Genomic DNA, 24,030 nt, shown 5'->3' with positions numbered 1-24,030 from the left:
ACCTGTGTTCAGGATGGGGTGTGGCGAGTGCAGAGTTCTCACTAAGAAAAGAGTGGTGTGATGGGAGCGAGGACAGTTGGGTACTTTATTGGGGAGGAAAAAAAGTGGGCTGTACATTTCCTTGTTGAACAAGAGGATTGTGACAAGATGTGCTTGTATTTTGGAGACAGGGGTTTTGTGGGGACAGGCCTAGGAGTATGCTGTATGGCTGGGGAGTCAGCACAACAGAGAAACACAGAGAACTGGGCAGACCCCAAGACCCATGCTGGGGGAGAGACTGCGCACCAACTGGAGCCCTGGAGGCTGATCCTGTCCCTTAGCTGTGGCCTCAGACCTCGCTTCACAGCCCAGTCCTGTTGATACAAGAATAAAAAACGTTGGGCATGAGACGGGGTGTGTCCCAGGCTTTCGTTGAGCCCCTGGGATGTGCCCCACCAGATTTTGTTCCTTAACTTCATGCAGTAAAGAATTCAAGAGCAAGCCAGTGTTGAGTAAAGGTAGATTTATTCAGAGAGATACATTGAAATGCAAGAGAAACGTCAAGATGTGTGGGGGTTTGATGCTCATATTAGAAGTAGGTACACACTCCACAGATTTTGGGCCTTCCCCAAAGAGGGAGAGAGAGTGGTGACCGCGAGGTGGCGCTGTGTTGCTTGTTTTCTTGGGCTTGGTGGTTTCATATGCTAATAAGTAGAAGGGCCAGCCCTAGGGCAAGGGGCTGGGATTCCCAGGGAGTTGGCAATTTCCCACCCTTTGACCTTTTGTGGCTATCATTGGGACTGCCATGTGCCTGGGGCATGTTATTCACCACGTTACTATTACAATGGATGTTTACTGAATCTCAAGATCTGCTAGAAGTTAAATCTCTTCATCCTGAGCCTCAAGGCCTATTGGGGGTTGAATCCTTTAACATTTTGATGTTAATTGCTGTGGCCTTCCTTGAATGGCTGTGCTCTTCCCCTTCCATCCTGTCTCACTGTGATGACACAAAGACAGCAAAGGTCGGGCTCTACCTGTGCTCCTGCATTTAACGGCGGGAGGTGTGGGGTGGGCTTATGATGACTCTGAGTGGTGAGAAAGATGTTTCAGATTTTCCTACGTGAGACATGGGGACCTGACAGCAGCCTCCGCAGATTTATCTCATGGGCATTATCGCTTGTGTTGTTATGGAAACAACAGGCCAGCCAAGAAAAAAGAATAACTCAGAGGGTTGGAGTACTGAGATTTATTACGCTGGCGCGCTCAGAGGGGCTTCTTTTCCAAAGCTCTGAGCACCTCCAAGACGTGCACATGAGGTTTTATAGGGTTAATTACAAGTATGGGGTTATTAGCCAATAAGGCTCAAACAACAAAAAGCAAGGAATCAGTACACTTAAGCTTATCAATTTGGAACAGATCCCGTTACTGACAATTGTTGTCCTTGGATTTACATGTTAGCTTATTAGCCCAGTAAACTGACACTAAACTTCAGGTTTACCAGGTAGCCCAGCAAAACTTAGATCAGTAAACCGACACTTATCACACTTAGATTTGTGACTTAGCTTGTTAGCCGAGCTGGGGTTTTCCTTCACAGTGTCACTTATCTTTTTTATTTTTCTTTTTATCTTTTATTTAAGTATTTAATCCAAATTTAATATCAGAGTTTTTTGGGAAAGAAATTTCTCTTTATCTTTTCTTTGGGGCTCTTTTGGGGGGCAGGTAATTAGATGTATTTATCTGTTAGTGGAGGCCCTGGGGCTTGAACCCAGGACCCCGTGCACGCTAAGCACATGCTCTACCACCCGCCCCATCATCTTTTTGCTTTAGCTGCCAAGAATCTTACAGCTGAATTTCTAGTCGGCCTTTAACACTTGCCCTGACTTCATGGAATCCATTTTTACGAGTTTATCTCCCCCTGGTTTCACTTAAGTATTGAATGTCCATTTTCTCTTCACTCTCCGTTTTGCATTTTTGTTGTTATGGTTGTTAAGCTGTGTTTAAAAAAATGTTTAAATTCTCTTTTAGCAAGAGTCTGAATGTAAATAAATATGTAAACAAACAGCACAAATAAATGCTTTTATATATTCTAAGCTGTTTAGTAGTTACATAAAAACCGAATTGAATATTAAAGTGATAACATTTTAAAAATATTTTTTAATTTTTTATAGAGATATAGCTGATTTAAAATATGATATTAGTTTCAGGTGTACAAAAATGCTCCATTTATAGTTACTGTAAAACATTGTCTGTATTCCCTGTGTTGTAAGATACATCCCTCTAGCGTGTTTACATTACATGTTGCAGTTTGTTTAAGAAAGTTGGGTAACGCAGAGTCTGGGACGTGGCTGTGTCTGACTCAGGTTCACGCTCACCCTGCCTGTCAGAGCTCAGGCCTTCACTCCTTTCTGCAGGGGAGTCAGTGGAGGCAGCTCTCATCAGCGCTGGCACCACCCTCTGAGTGGCAGTGACAGCAGTGACTGTGTGTGGACTTGCAAATTGTTGTTCCAAGAGCTTTATATGCGTTTCTAAATTTAATAATTAAAGCCCTCCTGTGAGGAAGCGTTTTAAGTTTTTAATGCATAATACAATTTATTTAGATATTGATAGATTTCAAATCTCCGGAAAATTTACAGGAGTAGTACAGTAAACGCTTAGATACAGTTCACCTTAAAGGGCACTATTTGGCTTTTTGTGTCTGGCTTATTTTAGCATAAAATTTCAAGGTTCATCCATATTGTACCCTGCATCAGTACTTTATTCTTTTTGTTTGATAATATCCTTTTCCATTTTTTTTGGTTTTAGTCTATTTAAAAATATTTTCATTGAAGTCTAGTCAGTTTATAATGTTGTGTCAGTTACTTGTCTACAGCACAACACTTCAGTTAAATAGGAACATACCTGCATTCATTTTCATACTGTTTTTAAACATAAGTTATTTTAAGATATTAAATATATTCCCCTGTGCTATACAGTATAAACTTGCTGTTTATTCTTTACATACTCAGTATCTGCAAATCTTGATCTCCCAATTTATTCCTTCCCACACCCTCCCCCCTCTGGTAACCATAGTTTGGTTTCTGTGACTCTGTGTCTGTTTCTGTTCTGTAGATAAATTTATCTTTTTGTTTCTTTTTTTTTTTTTTTTAGATTCCACATGTGAGCAATCTCATATGGTATTTTCCTTTCTCTTTCTGGCTTACTTCACTTAGAATGACATTCTCCATGTCCATTGATGTTGCTGCAAATGGCATTATTTTATTATTATTTTATGGCTGAATAGTAGTCTATTGGACAAATATGCTACAACCTCTTTATCCAGCCATCTGTCAGTGGACATTTCGGTTGTTTCCATGTCTTGCTATTGTAAATAGTGCTGCTGTGAAGATTGGGGCGTAGGTGTCTTTTTGAATTAGGGTTCCTTCTGGATATATGCCCAGGAGTGGGATTGCTGGGTCACCTGGGAGGTCAAGGTTTTGTCTTTTGATGAACCTCTATATATTTTTCCACAATGGCTCCACCAAACTGCATTCCCACCACAGTGTAGGAGGGTTCCCAATTCTCCGCAGCCTCTCCAGTATTTATTGTCTGTGAACTTCTGAATGATGGCTATTCTGACTAGTGAGAGGTGATACTTGATAGCAGTTTTGATTTGCATTTCTCTGATAATGATATTGAACATTTTTTCATGTGCCTACTGGCCATTTGTGCGTCTTCATTGGAGAAATGTTTCTTTAGGACTTCTGCTAATTTTTGAATTGAATTGTTTGTTATTCTTTCTTATTAAGTGTAAAAGCGGTTTACATATTCTGGGAATTAAGCCCCTAGCTGTTTCATTTATTGCAAATATTTTGTCCCATTCCATAGGTTGGTTGTCTTTTTGTTTTGCTTACGGTTTCCTTAGCTGTGTAAAAGTTTGTAAGTTTAATTAGATCCCTCTTGTATATTTTTGGTTGTTTTTCTATTGCTTGAGTAGACTGCTCTAGGAAAACATTGCTGAGATGTATGTCAGATGTTTTGCCTATGGTTGTTTCTAAGAGGTTTATAGTGTCTTGTCTACATGTTTAATTCTTTAACACATTTTGAATTCATTTTTGTGTATGCTGTGAGGGAGTAGTCTAACTTCAATGATTTACATGCAGCTGTGCAGTTTTCCCTACACCATTTGCTGAAGAGGCTGTCTTTACTCCATTGTATGTTCTCACCTCCTTTGTCAAAGTTTCAATGACCAAAAGTTTGTGGGTCTATTCTTGGTAAATTTGTTTATCCGTTCATTGATGGATGGATATTGTTAGTAACTTTTGGCTACTCTGAATGATACTGCTATGAATATTGATGTGAAATTTTTTATGAGAATATGTTTTCATTCTGTTGGCTGTACATTTGGCCCGCCATATCTGTAGTTTCCACTACATGGATCCAGATGGCTGATTGTAAAGGGACTCGAACATCCTTGGATTATGGTATCCAGGGTGTGGGGTTCCTGAAACCAACCACCCAAGGGTATTGAGGGATGACTCTACATATAGGAGTGGAATTGCTGAGCCATATAACTCTAAGCTTTTGAGGAAATAACAGACTTCTCCAAAGAAGCTGCACCATTGTCCCTTTCCCCTGGCCGCATATGAGGTTTCTCTGCCTCCTGAATGACATTTGTTATTGTCCATGTTTTGGTTATAACCATCCTAGTGGGTGTAAAATGAGATCTCATTTTGATTTTGATTTGGCTAGTGATGCTGAGCATCTTTTCATATGCTTATTGGCCATTTGTATATGTATCTAAATTCGTGGTAAATTTAAAAATTGGGTCTATTTTATTGTATTGTTCAGTTGTAAGCATTCATTATATATCCTGGATGCTACTCTCTTATTAGATACATGCTTTGCAAAATTTTTCTTCCATTCTGCACATTGTCTTTCACTATATATTTTTAAACATTAAAACAATTTCTTTACAGGGGATGTAGTTAGATGTAATGATTTATTTTATTTTTCTTGCTAAGCACGCACTCTCTGACTTGAGACACCCTTTTCCCCCGTCATTTCACTTTCTTGATGATATCCTTTGTAAGAAAAAGGTTTTAATTTTGATGAAGTCCAGTTTATCTGCTTTTTTCTTCTATCAATTGTGCTCTTGGTATTGCATCCAGGAAACCAAAGCCTATCCTAGGACCACAAAGATTTATACTGTGTCTTCTTTTAGAAAGTTTATAGGTTTAATTTTTACATTTCTGTCTGTGATCTATTTTGTTTTAATTTTTATTTGTTATATAAAATATGGGTGTTCAGATTCCAGATTGATTCTTTTGCCTGCAGATACCCAGCTGTCCCTGCACCATTTGTTGAATAGACTATTCTTTCAATGGGGTGTTTTTGGCCCCCTTGTGGAAAACTGTCTGTAAGTGTAAGTTTTTCCCCCTGGGTTTTTATTGTGTCTCATAGATTTATTTATCCAAACTTATGCCAGTATCATAGTGACATATTACTATAGAATTTTATTACCCTTCAAAGTGAGTCCTCCAACTTTACTCTTGTTTTGCAAGCTTGTTTTGGCTATCCTGGGCCCCTTGCACGTCCATATGAATTTTGGGATCAGTTTTTCAATTTTTGCAAAGAAGTCAGCTGGAATTTTGCTAGGGATTCCACTGTATATGTAGATCATTTTGAGGAGTCTTAACATTTTTAATAATATTGTCTATCATTCCATGAAAATGGGATGTCTTCCATATATGTAGATCTTTTAAAATTTATTTTGGTGATACTTCAAATATTTCAATGTACAAATCTTGTAAATTTTTGTTAAATGTATCTCTCATTTTATTTTTAATGCTGCTGTAAATGGAAATGCTGAGTTTCTTATGGGTGGGACTATATATCAATCTTCTTATTTCTAGAAGTCCTTAACAGCAAAAACCCTAGGTATATATTTGCTACATAAATCTATCCACAACTATTCCCCACCCCGTGTTATAAGAAACCAAGACCCAAGTTAAGCTACCTGAACACCTATGTGGAAATGTGAAATGAGACCCTTGGGTGGGGCTTTGTGCAGATGATACTGGAGCTTATTCAGGATGGCTTCATCGTAATTTCTTTTAAACAACCCTTTTGGTGTATTTAGTCAGATACATTAAGAACATGCCCTTTTGATGTGCGGAGTAGCTAAGACTATGATTTTCAAATAATTTCTAGTGAGAGTATTGTTCTTGAAACCTAATTTGCATCAATCATTGAAGATTTAAGTTTCAGGAGCTTTGACTAAAGAACACCTGTCTTTAATCAATAACGACAACTAAATGCTCAAGCAACATGTAAGAGCTTGAGCAAACTGCCCCCGCCCCATAGTGCTGGATGGCTGCAGCTGCAACTGGAGTCAGCGCTTACCTCTCCCAGTACGCTTGTGCTGATCTGCTCAAAGGGGATCGTCCAACAGTTTGTCAGTAGTCTGTTGGACAATGTCATAAAACATTGATTGAAGGTTGCTAGATGCAATATATTCTTATTAATATTAATTAAGCACATATTGAGTGCTTATTGTATGATGGAATTGTCCCTCAGCCTCACATGAATATTATTTCTCATAAAACCTCACATATTTCCTTGTTATTCTCACTTTACAGATAAGGAGACTGACAATTAGGTCTTCTCTCTTTTGGGGGGAGCTCATTATCAATGATGGGAAGTTATAAGGAAAAAGATATTGATTCATCATGAGAAAACATTTTTCTGAGGGTCAGCAAAGAAGAAGATGAACACTGAAGAAGATGATCATTGTTCTAGTGAGACAAGCCCTGGGTTGTGCGGAGTCAGCATCCTTGTCCTAGACAAGGCACGTGTAGAGCTGCGTAGTGGGTGAGGCGGCGCGGCCGCGCAGGGAACGCGGATGCTGGGCCGTTGGGCTTTGCTCAGGCCCGGTGGGGCTTTCTCCTAAGGGCAGTGGACCATCATTGACAGATTTTAAGTAGGAGAGTGGGGTGATCTCGTAGTTCACTTTTGTCTTGTAGAATGCTTAGAAACATTTAGAAGGCTTGGCAGGAGGTGATGTGATGAGTCAGAGTAGGGTGGCTGCGAGGTGTAGCAGTGTTCAAGTTTCAAGTTGTTTTCAGGCCCAGGCTTGTGGCTCAGTAGCCGTGTCAGTTTGAATGACGCACGCAAGGAAGTGAAACAATTTATCTAATCAATTGGAGCAGTGATGTACCCAATTCCCAGGACTGTTTTGGAGATCCAGTGAGATAACGTTTGCAGTGTGCAGCGTGGTCCCCAGCACAGAGTCAGTGCTGAGTGAGTGTCAGTGAGTATCTGGTAGCTCAGGTGTGGGTGGTGGGACTCGGTGACTGAGGATATCTGGGCCCTGAAGGAGGGGTCCATTCACATCTGTGAGTGATGGGCCTGAGTTGGGAGAGGCATGGAGACCTTATCCCCCTACCAGAGGCCCTGGGCAGGACGGCTATGGGAGGAGCACCATGAAGTCAGCTCTTTGCAGGTGGAGTTGGAGGTGTCCTTGTGACATCTAAGTGCAGTGTCACGAGATGAAAGAGGAGGTCTGGGCCCAGGCTGTGCATTTTCCCATAATGTCAACTCCTGAGGATTCCGAAGTATTGATCACTGAACGGAAGTCATACTTTACAGGACAAATGAATATTAGTATCAGCTCTGTCATCAAAGCTCACGTCTATTTATTCATCACTCAGTTTGCTAATTGGGTACTTACAGAGCTCACTTCACCGTCCTCCCGTGGGCTCAGGCTCCACAGAAAAGAGCCGGTGTATCTCCCTCTTTTCCAGAAGAAGACACATTTAGCTTGTAGCCTTCTGTACCTTGCCAGACTTAGGATATTAGTTTGTTGGTTTAATTGTTTTTTCTGTTGGCCATGTCCTGACAGGAGAGTAATTTTACCTCATGGTCATGTTTCAATTAGCTGTTACTGAGAAGTGCTGATCTGATACATAGTGTATGTATTATATTAAATTTTTAGAGTAGTTATCATTTTTCTGTCTTTGCCCTTTAATTTTGTTTGCCCCTTCAGTGTTCTATCCTTTTTGGGGCCTTATATTTTTTTAATTAAAAAATGTCTGTTAACAGTTAAGAAAACAAAAGCAAAGAAAAAATGCACATGAGAGCTAAATTTAGAAAATGTCTAGTGTGTTTTCTATCTTGGCAATGGAGGGTTCTAGAAACTCGTGAAAAGTTTCATTACACAAGTTCCTTAAAATGCTGATTAAGAAATAAAACCTTCCTTCCTCATCTTTCAAGCTGCACAACTAATTGTCAAGAAAGTGAGGGGAAATTCTCAGAAGCCAAGAAAAATGAGAAAGCAGGGTTTCTGGGAGATATGCGAGCCTTAGAATCCCTCGGGTGCTAGTTCGCTCCTGAACTGATTTTCAGTTGCCTTGACAGGAGGGCAAGATGTGAGCCCCAGGCCTCTCACACTAGGAGTTGGATGGGGGTTCATATTATGGGCCAAGCCCATCCTGAGGATCTTGGTTTACTAAAGGGTGAAATAGGAAAAAAAAAATTCCTCAAGACAAGAAAGTAAGGAAAGTCAATTTTGTTGGAAGAGGGGAAAAATAACAAATCCAAAGTAAGGATATAGTTTGAAGCTGTTCTGGCATGAGAGTGACCACAAACTCCTGGCAGAAAACCACAGCTACTCCTTGATTGATAAGTTGTGTTTTGAATGAATCAGTGAACAGCCATTCTGAAAAAGGCCTCCAGAGTCTTGTGGATCAAGATACTGGACAGCAAACACCTCTCTTCCAAGGTCTCATTCAAATAACCTGAAAGGTTTTAAAGGAAAGAAGCCATAATCATAGTTCTATTTATTGACATTTCTATATGCTACGAATTCAGAGGTGACTATGTAGTTGTCTCCTCTTTTATGGACCTTACTTTCTCTTTGGGGAGACAAAATGACATAGTTGGTTATCTTGGTGAGGGAGGTGTTAGTCTGTTGCAATTAGTCAGGAGAGGAGATTAAGAAACACTGAAGGGTGGGTGAACTTTTTAGCTGAGGACAGTCTTGTTCACTTGGCTTTTAATTGCAGGCTCAATGAGCTGTCCCTGGAGGGAATAGACCTTACAGAGGATGAACTTAGCTCAGGCCTCATTGGAATGGACAAATGAACCTGGAGAAAGACAGTCAAATCTGTGCAGACATTAAAGTTCACTTGAACGTGCTGCATCACTGAGCCAAAGATAGGACAAATATGCAGCAGTTCTTGAAGACAGAAAAGTGGTTTTTAAGGTTCTCCAAGAATGAATCCCAGGGAACCGAGATGGCCAGTTGTCAAACTGAGACTTTGCACTTTGGACGGTGTACCCAGCAAGGGTATTGGCCTTTTATATGTTTCCATTTGTCTTTAATACATGTCTGTTGATGAGGACGTGGGCACAAATGTTTGACACCTTGTCGAGGCGATTTTGGATACCTGCCTAGAAGCACGGGCACAGATGCGGCTGCTTCATACATCTTGCAGCCCATCCCTTTCCCCGGCTCCTTGATCACGGCAGAGTGGTTCCTTGTTGACCTGTCCGTTTCCTCTGTGACATCATAACACATGAAAAGACCGGAGCATATTAACTTGGCTTTGTTAAAGTCAAAGGAACAGATCAAATATGGAGTCAGATTTGTTCTTTCCTATTTCAGTAGTGCCATGGAGAAGGCAGTTTGGTCAGCTTTTTGTAGTGTCCTGGAGGCTTTCTCTCTCAGCTTCTGGGCGCCTCTGTTGAAAACCCTTCATTGCTGTCTGGCCTGCTGGTAAAGCACACTGCCTGTTTTGCCCTGAAGATGTGTTCTGTTTATAAACTTATCTCTACTCCTTGGAAAACAACTCAATAAAAACTCAGTTGGTTTTCCACCAGCCATGGGCAGGGGTGAGGTATACCATGTTATTATTTCATAAAATAATAGTAATAGTAATAGTACTAGAAATAATAATAATAATAATAATAATAATAATAATAATAATAATAATAATAAAAGAAGTCTTAAAACAGGACTGAGCACATTGGAGAGAGTCAATAAATGCTTTCTGGCTTAAATCAAAAGTGATGACTTAGTGATTCCATGGCTGCTGTATTTGCTAAGCTAGTTACTCCTTTGCTCCATTACACAATTTTTAACTGAAAAAGAAATGCAAGCAAATGGTTAAAAAAAATAAACTCATATAGAGCACAAGAATACACAATTGAAAGAAGTTTTCCCTCATCCTCTGTTCTTTCAGCCCTGTCTGGAGATGCCACTGTTTACTATCCTTTGGGTGCTTCTCCAGATATGCTTTGCACATTCCCACCTATGTATGTAAATTCCTTTAAAATTTTAGTTATTTTTAACTTAAAGAGATTTAAATCCTCAAGTGGCTTCTGCCCGGGTAATAGAACAGAAAAAATCTGACTCCATATTAGATCTGTTCCTTTGACTTTAACCATATGCTCTGTCTCCTAGGCTTCATCTTGCTTGTAAAAAATCGTTGCCTAGAGCCTGAAATACACAGGAGAGCTTATTCTGAAGGCTCTGACCTTTAAGGATATTTAACACTTTTTCATTCATTAAAAGATAGCAAATTGCAGAATAGACAATAACGTTTCTTTTGTTGGAGGTTTACAGGGATCTGACCCACGCAGATAGCTGCAAGAAGAAAGGATTCTAACAATAAGGAATTTTTACACTAAGAAGTTTGTAACAACCAAGCACGTAGGAAAGGAGCCTGAATTGTGACTTGGGGAGATGGTTTTCCAGGACATTAGTTTGCCAACTAGGTCTACAGAAACTTGCAAATCCATGCCCCAACATCTTGTTTCCAAACTTATTGGCCTGTCCTGCACTGAAGAGAATGAATTTGTACTTGGTAACACTCCTATCTACCTAGAAAGCTGGGCACTGGAGCTGAGTGTTATGGAAACAGGCCAGCCAAGAAACAAGCACCAATCTGAGTGATGGAGTACTCAGAATTATTATGCCGGTGGGCTCAGAGGGGCTCCTGCTCCGAAATTCTGAGCACCTTCAAGACGTGCACATGAGGTTTTAAAGGCTTAAATACAAGTAAGGGGGTATTAGCCAATAAAGCTCAAAGAACAAAAAGCAAGGAATCAGTACACTGGAGCTTATAAATTTGTAATAGATCACGTTACTGACACTTGTTGAGCAAGGAATTACGAGTTAGGTTGTTAGCCCAATAAACTGACACTAAACTTCAGATATATGAGATAGCCCAGCAGAATTCAGATCATTAAACCGACACTAATCACACTTAGATTTGTGACTTAGCTTGTTAGCCCAGCTGGACTTTTCCTTCACATGAGGACAGCTCTCCCACACCCAGGGAACTACTGTGAGCCCTTGATGTTTCCACTAGGGTTGGGTATGGTTTACCAAGGAGATATGGGGACTATGCACCAACACTCAGGCAGTCTGCTCTGTCTGGGGCTCTGATCTTGTATCATCCCGCTCCCCGCCAGCCCAACACCTGGGACAGTGGAGCTAAGGCAGTGATCCTGCCTGCCTGTTTCCCAGCGTGTAAAAGGGGATTATGTACCTTTCCCAAGGTAGTTCTGAGCGACAACACCTGCAGGTGCTTGGTTCTCAGAGCAACAGAAAACCCAGGTCCGCGTGGGGGCAATGGGTGTGATCCCCATAGGGCTTCTGCAGAATCATCGGTTGGAGGGCTGGATCAGGGAGGTAAAACTTGAGCTGCGGGACTTGAAGGGTTACAGAATGGTACCGAGGCAGGTCTGCCACCTCTGGGTGCCCCAGAGGTTAAGCTTTTTCTCTCCAACACCGCTACCACCCTCCCCTCTCCATATCCCTCCCTACTCTCTGCTCATCCTGTCCATCTGTATCCCTCCACTTTTCCCCTCTGCTCCACCTGCTCCCATCTTCTACCTCCCTCGCTGTCCCACCTTCTCTCACAGAACTCAGAGAGGATCCCTGGCCCTCCTGCGCATGCGCAGTAGTGCCAGGTGGTCCGCTGGTTGGAAGCTCCATATCCGAGCCGGGGATCGGGCCCAAAGGCTTCTCAACTCTGTGGCCCATTAGGCCTTTGGTTCCTGCCTGGGGCTGGGGCCTCTGACTGTGGAAGTGCAAGGTGGGGGGCTCCCGGGAAAGGGATCAGGCGGCTGCGGGAGGGCGGTCAGCCTGTCACAGTCCCCCAGGGCGCCAGTCAGCTTGTGTTCAGCTGAATTGCCCAGGCCAGCCCCTCTCACAACGCCACCTGCCCCGGCGCCCCGGCCACAGCTGTCCAGGGCCAGGTGTGCACCTGCCACCTCTCACCCAGCCGGAACCCCTCAGTCCGCGGCTGGCGTCCCCTTCACCTCTCCCGCCCGCTAGTCCTCTCCTCCCTGGCTTCCTCTCCTTGGCCGCTGGCCTATTCACGCCCCTGGGAGGGCTGTGTCTGGGCGGGCGGGGACTGCGGACCCGGACGGGGAGGGCGGCTGTGGCTGGGTCTCGGGCTGGCCTCTGAGCGGGCCTGCAGCCCGCGTCCCCCCCCCCCCGCTTTCCCTCCCCCCAGGGGCTGCCCTCCTTTCCCTTTCACCCTCCCTCAGGACCAGCTCAGTGGCGTGTGTGCTGCTCCCCGGGCTGAGAGCCTCTGGCTGTATCGCCCAGCTTCACCTGGTGGAGTCGGGAAAACGGAGCATGAGTGCTGAGCAAGCTTCTGTCTCCTCCCTCAGTGTTTCTGCCGCAGGTAAGTACCTTGAACACTTTCAGGTGTTATGATGGCGATGTTTGTTGATGTCACGTGTTTTTATAGTGAGAGGGATTACAGTGGTGCAAGCAGGGCTTGGTTCTGTTAAAAATGAGCTGAAGGCATGAAGCTGTAATATCCTCCTTCCTTCCCTCTCCAAGGGTGAAACGTGTGACCGTCGATTTTTAAAAGATCGTTACAGTCCCTAACTTGCCCAGCCCAGCTAGTGTGTGTTAACAGGAACAGCACCACCAGAGGCCTTGGAGACCCAGGGATATTGCAGTCCTAAAGAGCTCCTGGCAGAGTTTGGTTTGTATTGGTTTCTTGTTTTTCTTAAATTGTGGGACAGAGTAGTGGTATAAAAAGAAAAATATTTCTCAAGAAATATTTTTTCATATAACAGCGTTATTGTGATATAGTTCACACACCATGAAGTCCATCCATTTAAATGGTAAAATTCAGCAGCTTTTAGCATATTCACAGTTGTGCAACCATTATTATTCCAGAACGTTTTTATCACTTCAGAAAGAGCAGTGGAAATTAATGACCTATCCACCCCTCCCCAGTGGTGGTTCTAAAGAAATTTCTTGGCTATTCTTGACCATAAATTCACTTGTTACATTCCAAGAAAAATCTGGTAGGAATTCTAATCAGAATTGCAATGAATCTGTCTATCAAAACAGGAAGAATTAATGTCTTTAAGGCATAAACTTCTTCTACCCATGAATATATCTCGGACCCTATCTTTTCCTCTGTCCAGAGCCGGGCCCACGGGAAGTCCTCACTACTTGTTGGGCTTGTGAATGATGAGATTCTATACATCGTTAGTTGCAGCTGTAGCCTTTCTTTCACAGAAGAGAAAAGTAACCTCAGTGAAGCAAGGGACTCTCTGATGGTCAGAAAGAGTGACAGCCAGTGCTGGAGTGATCCAGTGGACTTGGTGCTTGCAACCAGAATTCTCCACCACATACAGCTAAGGGGATTAGAGTGTTCTTTTATTTTTTCTTAACGGCATTGCTTTTATTTTTACTTATTTTTTAAATTATTTTCTATTTAAGTGTAGTCAATTTACAATGTTAGTTTCAGGTGTAGAGCAGAGATTCAGTTATAAACATATGCATATGTATATACATATGTTTTAGATTGTTTTTAGTATAACTCATTACAAGAAATTGAATATAGTTCCCTGTGTTATATAGCAGGTCCTTGTCATTTATTTTATATTTACTAATTTGTATCTGTTAATCCCCCCTTTCCTGCCTGCTAAACACAGTTTGCTTTCTATGTCCATGAGTCCATTTCTAGGAGCACCGTTTTTCCTAGTAATATATGCTCTTTGGCTGCTTTCGGTTTCAGTAATTCCATCTTATCTGTGGGCACTTTTCTTCTGCTGGCCTTTATGTGCTTTGCACACGTGGTAATAGAGATTTGTAATTGGGAGAACTCCAGGCCTCGTGTAGTCCCTGGTACAGAGTGCCCACTGAATTGATGCTTGAACTGGGAAAAAAGCACAGTAAATGCTGGAATTTCCACTATGGTTGAGAATTCCAGGTTTCAATAACCTGTTCAGACAACCTTAATATTGGCTGCACCCATACTGGGTAATTGGTGGAAATTCATGGTATGGTGGTGTAGAGACGGGGCCTTATATGCTTCTTCTCTTTCTATTTTCTAACACTCATTCTCCTGGGCCTTCCAGATCCTCCCCCAGAAGGGCCCAGGGCTGGCTTGGTGCCGCGCTGAGGCAATATTTCTTAATAACGCCCTTTCCTCTTCTCCTCTGAGCCTCCGTTTCTTTCTGTGCACAATGAGGGCTTAGACTAGATAAGTACTTTTCAGTTTCTTTTAAAGCCATGTTTCCTTTGAGAAACAGAACATGCAAATTTCTCTTATCAACCCAACCCTTTAGATTTTGATAAATCCTCTAAGGAGTTACATAGCTCTTTGTGAAAAATTGATGTGAGTTTGATTCCAGGTGACACAGAAATGACTCTTCAGGGATTTATTGCAGGGAGAGGGCAGGAAAGAGGCAGTATGTGACATTTTCTAGTGTGAGCACTGGAGCAGGGACTTGGATTTAAATACGGTGTCTGACGTGGCCTCTCTCTAATCTTGTAGAATGTGATAAACTTCTCTACCTCAGTTTCTTGATGGGTCAAGTTGGGGTGATAATATTTTAAGGCTTCTGTGAAACATTATACACATAAGCCATTTGTGTCTCGGTAGAAACAAGATCTGCTAGGGATTCAGGGATTTGTTTAAAAAAAATTCTTGTCCATAGCACTCTGTCTGTGTGTATTTTGAAGTTCCTGGAGGGTGAGGGTGAGTCTAAAGTCCATCGTGGGACAGGTGGCCCCTATTTCTCTGTGCCCCAGTTTACCCGCTACTCCCCAGTCCTCTTCCTCAGTCCAGGATGAAGTTCCCTAGTAGATTTACACAGAGGTCTTGTGGAAATGGCTCTTCATTTTATTGTTTCACCAAGAAGGGCTGCCATCATGATCTCTGTGGTCAGGTTTTGAAGGGCTGCCATCATGATATCTGGTAAGAATTCTATGCAATTGGGAGTTTCAATTTAATGAATAGAAAAAGATTACAAATAGAAAATTAGAACAAGGGTGGTGACAGGGGCTCTTTTAAGTGGACACCATTAGCTTTGTTAGCTTCAGGTGCTGCGGCCTGTTGCCACGAGGACCCATCCTCTTGCTCTGAAGTTGGAGGGACTAGTGGGTTCAGTGGGAATTTTAACTGAGTGTATCTCATGGGCTGGGCATTGTCCTATTTGTACTGTGTGTTCTTTATTTGAGACAGTGAGCTCACCTAACCTCAATGACCTCTTTAAAATATTAGACTTCTTATTTTGAGATGTAATGTAGATTCCCATGTGGTAGTAAAAGATTATATGGAGAGGGCATGTGGACACTTTGCCCAGTTTTCTTAATGGTTCCATCTTGCAGTGTTGGGGTACAATTAATTACTGACTCACTAACAATTTGAGGTTTGTGTTATTGCCCTTATTTCTATTCATGATTAAACTGGGGCTTAGAGAAGCACACAAGCCTGCCCAGGTATCCCACATTGTTAGTGCAGAGTCGGGTGAACGTGGGCTTGGGATTTCCAGGCAGTACCATTATGATGGCTTGTGGCAGGGAGCAGCATTCACTTTGATTGTTTATTCATTCATTCAACAAACATTTATTGAGTAATCTCTGTGTGTCAGAAGCTTTCTTAGGGTTATCTGATTCTTCAGCAGTACTGAGAATCAGGTAATATTTATATTTTTAATCTGAGAAAATTAGCTCTGAGAGTTTATAACCCACCCAAAGGAAGTATATCTCATAAAGGAGGGATAGAACATTTGTACAGTCACCTCCTTTTATGCAGGTGGTACCCTAGGCATTTTACATTTGAAAACATCCGTAATCCAGATATATTCTTGTAAGGCAAAGATTTTTTTTTTAAATGAAGTATAGTCAAGTTTACAATGTTGTGTCAATTGCAAGGTGTTTTTAGACTTTTGAATTAAAAAATACATTTTCAGCTGGGTAATTAGGTGTATTTATTTGTTTCATTTTTAAAATGAGGTAGTGGGGTTTGAACCCAGGACCTCGTACATGCTAAGCATGTGCTCTACCACTGAACTGTACACTCTTCCCCAAGGCAAGTTTTCTTATCCATTATTATGAAGCTTAAGAGTTCAAATAAATTGGATAGAAATCCAGATCTTTTGATCCTACTGTGGTCCTTTTCTTTATATTCTGCTGAAGGGGGTTGGGGAAAGCATTTCCTTTGTTCATTTCTTTATTCAGCATTTTTGAGCAGTGACTTTGCATCAGGGCCTTGCTAGGTGCTTGGAAATAGAAAATAAGAAGTGACCCTTCTCTGCAGAGGCAGGAAGCCTAGACCAAAAGCTGGGTAATGTGATCCGAGCTACAGTGGCCATGTGCAGACTCTGAGGACAAACTGTACCGTTGGATTTGCTTTGGCTTCCTTTGCCTTCTGGCTGGTACACACCAGGTCACAGCAACCCAGATGGGCCCGTAGCACACAGCAGAGTAGTACCACGATCTCCTCTCCCCTCTTGGCAGGGCCTGCAACATGAGCATCCCTGACTACGTGCAGTGTGCTGAGGACCACCAGACTCGTCCCGTTGTGGTCCAATCCATAGAGATCATCTCAGAGGAGAATTTCTTTGCATCTATCAGCTACTCACCTTGGTGAGCCATATCAGCCCATTTGGCTCCCAGTGGACACATTGTATCCACTACAGGCACCACTATGTGCCCGACAATGGGTGGAGCATCTTCCAGACCCACCGCAAGGTCGTGGGCCTTGTCACCATTACCGACTGTCTCTCTGCCAAGGCCTTCGAGAAGCTCCACGTGCAGAGGAGCTCTATGGCACCTCGTTTAATGACTCTTAGCTTTTTGTCTTTGTGCAGCATGGGGAGGTAGCCGAGCAGCCACGCACCGACGTTGCCTTCAAACTAAGAGGACTGCAGGGTGGTGGAGAAGAGGATCGAGGACTTCACTGACTCACTCTTCATCTTGCTCAAGTCCAAGTGGCTGGATGGTGGCCCCAAGAAATCTGGGGACAAGATCCCCCTCCTCTGCATCCCGTTTGAGAAGGAGGAATTCATGAGACTGGACACAGAGAGCAGGTAAGTTTACCTGGAGGACAGTCCACCCTGGCTGTGTGCCGGATTGCTTCCCTACATCCAGAAAGGGATCAGCAAGGAAGAAGTCTGTCTTGTAGCCAAGGGGAGGGGAGGTGCAGCCCGCCGCTTTACAGACATTTCAAAGAGAATCCGCCTTTGTTTCAGAGAGATCCTTTTAGGGTTAGTGTGGACACTTACTCCCGCTTTACAGCCAGGACCATGGTGGGAACCCTGGAGTTGCTGTCCAAGAAAGTAGCCAAAGCCACTGATGCTAGGAGCACTGGGGAGGAGGCTGGACTGAGCTGAGATGTGCTGTAGGTCAAATGCATATCAGACGCTGAGGCTTGTCTAGTAAAAGTACATAAACTATCTCTTTACTTCCTATATTGATTACATGTCAAAATGATAGTATTGAACATACAGTAGATTAAGTAAAATCTGTTCTTAAAATCACATTCTAGTATTTGTTTTTTGTTTATTGGTTTGTTTCTTTGTTTAAAATTTTAAACGTGGCAACTGGGAAACTTTCTTTACATGGCTCTCATTTCATTTCTGTTGGGCAGCCTGTCCTGGGACATGCTCATCCCTTTGCTTTTAGATGAGATGCTGAACCCCGAGAGGCAAAACGAGGCGCTGGTTGAGCTGCTGCTGGATCCGCTATCACCTGCCTCCCAGGCCCAGCACCTTTTCAGCTCAGGCAGTCTCTTCCTGCCCGACAGCCACCATGCCATGTTAGGACATCAGAAACACCGTCAGGGACTTCTGAATGAACTCCTTATGCAGGGAAAGGCGTATCACGGTGTTTGGGACAGAGCAGGGAAATATTCATTCTCAGTTTGTCCCTGTGATTAAGTCAAAGGCCCCACTTTGCCTCGGAAGTACAGACGAGCTCTTCTGGGCTGCCTTCCCCCCCACCTTCTGCTCTGTTTCCCGGTGTATATATCGTGCTGTCCCTCGGGCAGAAGAGGGTGAGATGCCTTTGCCGAGACGTGGTCCCCCTTTTCTGGGGTGAGTGAGGGAAGCTGTGTCCCCCCAGCCTACGGCCTCTGTCCTTGGGTCTGGAGAGGGCTCATGGTGGTCCCACAGGTGACGGTCGGAGGACCTGGCATGTGCTACCAGGCCCACTTTGGAGGAGGTGCTCTGTGATTCTTGAACTTACGTAAGATCAGATCCTACTTTCTGGTTGTTGGTAAGTTGGAGGAGAAGATGCTAGAGAATTGATAAATAGAATGTCTAGACCAGCCCTGTGAGTGAAAAGCACGGGGGACCCGAGTCCCACCTGCGAGAGCCCTCCTAGCAGGCTCTGGATGAATATTCTGTTCCTCCCAGGACATACCTCTATGGCTTAAGGAAGAGGAGAGGCATGTCGTGGCCATGATCTGTACTTGTCCTCACAGGGCCCTATGATCTACATGCCCGCAATCCCCATCTACTTCTTGGAGATGAGCTGACATGTTTAGGAGCCTGGGCACTGCTGAGGGCATAGCTGCCAGCACCGTGCTACACAGAGTCTGGCTCCGTTCACCTCATCTGTCAACTCCTGCTGAGGCCCCAGACATTAGTCAAGGTAGGTTCATCAGCGAAACCTAAGCAGGGAACTTCTTCTCCCCCTGGACAGACTGGTGAGTGAGCAGTGGAAGCCTGGAGCCTTGCCCCAGACCCCACGCCAGTGCCACTTCTTTGCCATAGGAGGCACTGGTGACATTTTTGCTCAACAAATGCTTGTCTCTGAGTCTGCAGACCCACCAGAGAATGCCAGCTTGTTTTTGCCTTTTGAAGTCTGCCCTTGGGACTTAGCGTAGTAGCTGGATGTGTACTTAGCCCACAGTGGTTCAGCGCATTAATCTTCCCTCCTTGTGGGTCTGTCTGTTCTGGTACCATAAGGGCTCAGCCAGCATCTGAACGTCAGTGAGATAACGCGGCCAGTGAGCGAGGGTCAAGCACATTCTCCTCCAGTCACTTCTACTCCATTGTTGCTTTTACTATTCCACAGTCATTAATTTTTTAAACAATGCCTTGGTGCAGGAGCAGAGCCTCATTCTTTCCTGCTACTCTTGGTGGCAGTGACTAAATCTGTCCAGACTGAAATGCGACCACAATTTGTAGCTCAAAAGCTGCCTCGACGCTTGTAGGTGGAATTTTGGTTAGGGGCGCTGAACACGTTGTGGTCCCCTGGCAGCGCCGCTCCCCTCAGGCCCCTGCTTTCCCTGGAGCAGGAGGTGAGGGTGGGTCTCACCATCCCCGCATCCCTGACCTCACACACTCACGTAAATTCTTGTACATGCAGTCAAAATCATTTTTGTTCTTGTGTGTTTCTAATTTTCTCTTGTTCCTCTTTTCCTTTTTCTTTATTCCTTTTTCACTTGTACTGCCCAGTGAGCATGTTGTTGCTTCTGAAAATGTGGGCTGTGCACACCCTGCATTGGAAATAGCCAGATTGCCCTCCGTACGTCTCCATTGCTTTAAAAAGCAACAACTTAACAGCTGTTTTGATCCATCTATTACCTTAGTCATTTTTTAATTTTCTAATTTTTTGGAATATTTGCTTTGTTAGCTCATCACCCAATGGTGTTTTATACCTGTTGAAATCCTTGCTTTTGAGGAACATGTTTGGTCGTCCTTTTATTTGGTGACAAATGCGCTCTTATTAAATTTGTTTGATTGTTTTGTAGAAGTAAGATGCGATTTGATTTAGGTGGCTGCTGAGGGATTCTTTTCATGGAGTATTTAAACTTGTAAGGTCTAATTCTGCAGCATTTTGCTCGATTCCTGCTTTTACACAAACGTGCTCGGCACGCAGTTCCTGGCTGTCGCTGTGTGACGTGCGTGACGGCGCTTCCTGGCTGGCGGTCACTGGTGAGGAAGTGGCCGCCACGGAGGTGACAGCTGCAGGGGACGCTGTTGGAGGAAGCGGTCAACGTTTGGTTCTTTAATATTTTTTTTTTTTGCATTCAACTTCCCCGTGCCATTTACATTACTTTGCCTTCATAAAGGGGCAGAATTGGGTCTAAAATCCATGCCACTATTTTGTTCCCTTTACGAGGCTGGTTTTTCTGAGTATCAGGACAACATGGCCTTCTCCTAAGTAGCTAGCTTACCTGGATCTGTTGGACACAGGGACTGCTAAAAGGGCCGTAGCTTCCTCTCTGCTCCAGCCAGTGGGCATTCAGAGCTGGGTCTGTGGTTTGCCTCAGCAGCCGTGCAGACCTCCCTGCCTCGGCCTTTACTTTTAACCCATGTTGGCAGTAAAGAGCTGAATCCGTTTCTGTTGCAGCTGACGTCCACCACTGACGGCCGTGTCGTTAGTTTGTGTTAGTCAGTCCCCAACACCCCAGACAACCGTGAAAGAAGATGATTTGGCCGACCTAGGACCTTGGATTCTCACCCCTACCCTGGTTCATCTCACCTGGCGGAATTGTTTGGTCACCACCATCATGCTGACCATGAGGCCTTGTTTCTCCTTTCATGCTCTGGTCCAAATGTGGACACTTCATTTTTCACTGAATTTGTCTTGCTTGAGACAAGCCAGAATATCTGAATGAGTCCATCACATTCTGGGTGGGGAACAGAACAGAAGTAAGTGTCACAAGTAGATGGAGTCTAGGCTGTCCGGGTTGGCAAATGCAGGCTGGGATCTGTGAAGGCCGGTCTGTACCTTGGACACAGGCCTTTCCCGTGGCCCCTGAGAGCCCATGAGTTGAAGTGATAACAGCCTTGCATGGGTTCCCTCATCCTCATCTGCTCATTGGCAAGTGTGTCTGCTAATTAGGAGCTCCCCCAGACCTCGGGCCCTTCAAAGCTCAGACCACGGGAGAACCTTGAGTCCCTCCTCCTGGGCCTCCTGTGTGAGAATCCAGTGCCTTCTGAGGTGAACAGCGGCAGGAGATGCCTCCCCCTCCAGGGAGCACCCTACGGAGGACTGTTAGTGCACCATGCTGTGAGTTTGTGTGTTTCCGGCCATGGTCCCTGCAGAACTACACTTGAGATGGGCTTATTGACGGAAATAACAGGACTGATTCCAGGGCAGGGCTGGGGGGAGGGAACAGTGGAAATTGAATGTGACCTCAGACACCTCGGTGGGTGCTGGGGCTGTTACTAAAATGGGGAGTCTGGGAGATACCTGCCAGGAATGGAATTCCAGAGTAAATGGTGGACATGAGGCATTTTTAAGATGCCATTTGTCATCCAAGTTAGGACTTCAAAGAGGCACTCGGGTCGATGAGCCTGGGGCTCAGGTGAAGGAGCCGTACTAGAGATACATTCTTAGCTGCTGTTCACAGCCTTGCATGTGAATTAGATCATCTTGAGGGCTGCAGACTGAGGCTGAGGTGGGGCAGGGCTGTGTCTGGATTGGAGGAAAGCCCAGACCATGCAGCTTTGGTGTGTCAGTCAGTGGCGTTTGCCATTGTCAAAGCAATGCCAGTTATCCTTAAGGGGCCGGGGGCTGGGCAGGACCAGCCAGGAAGAAATCTGAAGGGAGGGTCGTGGCCACGTGTGCGTCTTGGGAAGGTGCAGAGTCTGCAGGGTCCGGGAGGGTAGACTCCTCAGAAGCTAGAGTTGGAGTGAGGAGTGGGGAGAAGTTTGTCACAATCACCTGTGAGGGAGGGAGGGAGGCCTTGGGAGCCCCACCCTACTGGACTGGTTTTCCCATGAACAGAAGGCAGTTAGACAGAGGATCTGAGGTGAGAAGGGATGGGCACTGGGAGGGGAGCCAACCTGGAGAATGGTGCTTGGAAAGTTCTGGAATAGTCTCCCTGAAAAATAGAGTTAAAAATACCCAGACTCTTAAGAACATTGTTAGTGACTTGGGAGGAGGCAGTTGTTTTTCTGGCCTCCTAAGGGTAAGGCATGTATCCAGGGATACACAGAAGATACGGGTAGTCTGTTTCAGGGGCTTGATCGTTACCGGGGGAACAGTGCAAGTTTAAAGGGGGAGAAGGGCAGAGGAGGGAAACTAGCCAGGCCCCGTGTCAGGTACCAGTCGGCCGCCCTACTTGCGTGTTGCATTCACATCCATGCCTCCCAGGTGGGCGGTGGCAGCCCCCTTTTGCGGTTTGGGAAGCCTTCTCAGAGGGGTTAAGGAATTGGTCCATTTAGCGGCTAGTAAATGCTGTAGCAGGATTCAAGCAGGGCCTTGTCAGACTTCAAGGGCATGTTCTCTCTACTGTTTCCAGTACTTCCCTGTTATACCTGGAATGGTGAAGTGGGTCAGTTTTGGATCCTTTCAGAAAAAGTATGATTTAAGCGCCTCTGGACTGTTTTACAAAGCTCAGCGTTCTTTGATGGTTCTGAAGCACGCAGTGATTTTCGCCCCACAGAGGTAACGTCTAACTCCTTTGTCGATGTCGTGGTTGCAAATGATGGACAGGTTCAAAACCACACTTCGCAGCTTCTGAAGGGAAACTCTCCAATTCTCCCTTGGTCGGCTTTCTTCCACAGGATGTAACTGTGCTGCAGCATAGGCCTGAGCTTTCCGTATGGAGTGAGGGTTTATTATCCGATGTTAGCATAAAACAGTCAGATGAAGAAAATCGACGTTGACAATTTATTTTTGGGTTTCATTTGTCAAAATATACTATCAGTTAATGGCCCATATTACAAATGAAATTGAGTACAGGACATTGCATTTCTTCCTTTCTATTTAGAGTTCTCTTACAGAATATTGTTGCCTGCTTTGGAACATCAGCTGCACCACTCACGGCACCTATCAGTGTGTTGGTGTGATTGCATTTACAGAGTGAATGTAATCTGGTCTTCCTCAGCCCCAAACACTTCAGTGCAGAATCACGGGCTGTAGCCATCTGTTAGTCACGCAAATACTTCTAAAATTATATGATGCTAGAAAAGGAAGAAGAGAGAGAGAGAGATTGATTTTATCAAATTTCCTTTCAGTTCTAACTGCAAACTGTTGTTGAGCAGCTCTGGTTTCCTTTGGATATGAATATATACATTTCTTTGCATGTAACCTGGGTTTTGGACTAGAACACCAAGTTTTTGCTGTCCACAAGCCACAAAAATAGTAGCCAAATTGGACCCGTGTGAAATAGTTTATACTTTTTTCTGAGAAAGTATCCTTGAATTTGGGACTTGGGCTGTGATTTTTGCTTTTTGCTTCCCCCACCCGTCTTGCAATCTCTCACTCCTTCCCACGTGGCCCCCAAGGGTTCGTGGACTCAAAGGAGCAGGCAAACACCCAGTTGGTCACCATGTACTGCTGCTATAGATAGAGGCCAGACAAGACATAAAGGACATTATCAGAGAGGACTTCCTGGAAGAAATGGGCTCTACATTCAGTTGTGAGGACAGAGTAAGAGTCAGCCAGGAGAAGGAGTCAAGAATGTGGCTCAGGTCGCAGGTGCAGCCCGGGTAGAGGCCTGGAAGCTTTTGGCGTGGGGACCCGGGGAGAGTGCCCTGTGTGGTCCAGGGTGGAGGGAGCCCCTGCTGGGGAGGACACTGGAGAGAGTCCGGGATGTAGGGCTTTGGAATAAGTTGAGTTTTACTAATACTGACACAGTAGGCAGTGAAGGGTGTCAACAAAAAGTGACCCTCAGGAAAGGTACTTCTGGTTTTGCTTCTGATATACTACAGACAAAAGGGTCGGGACGGGCGAGAGCAGGTATGTTGGTCCCTTTGAGACCCAACCCGTCATTCATTTATTCATAACACGTGCACTTCAGTGAGTCTAGGGGAGACAGAGTGTAGCCACATTAGTAAGCAAAA

The 24,030-nt window shown here is 44.4% G+C and overlaps 1 protein-coding gene and 1 long non-coding RNA gene across 2 annotated transcripts in view; one reads left to right on the top strand and one right to left on the bottom strand.

The window, feature by feature from the left end:
• LOC140701209 (trafficking protein particle complex subunit 9-like) overlaps positions 1-24,030 on the top strand; it is a 722,564-nt gene that overhangs the window by 545,387 nt on the left and 153,147 nt on the right. The window lies entirely within an intron of this gene.
• The window catches only part of LOC140701223 (uncharacterized), a 60,968-nt gene that overhangs the window by 190 nt on the left and 36,748 nt on the right, over positions 1-24,030 (bottom strand). The window lies entirely within an intron of this gene.

This window comes from Vicugna pacos, chromosome 14 (genome assembly GCF_048564905.1).
Source record: "Vicugna pacos chromosome 14, VicPac4, whole genome shotgun sequence".
NCBI lineage: Eukaryota > Metazoa > Chordata > Mammalia > Artiodactyla > Camelidae > Vicugna > Vicugna pacos.
Note: the sequence above shows the minus strand (reverse complement) of the source record. Positions and strands in the feature narration are given on the sequence as shown.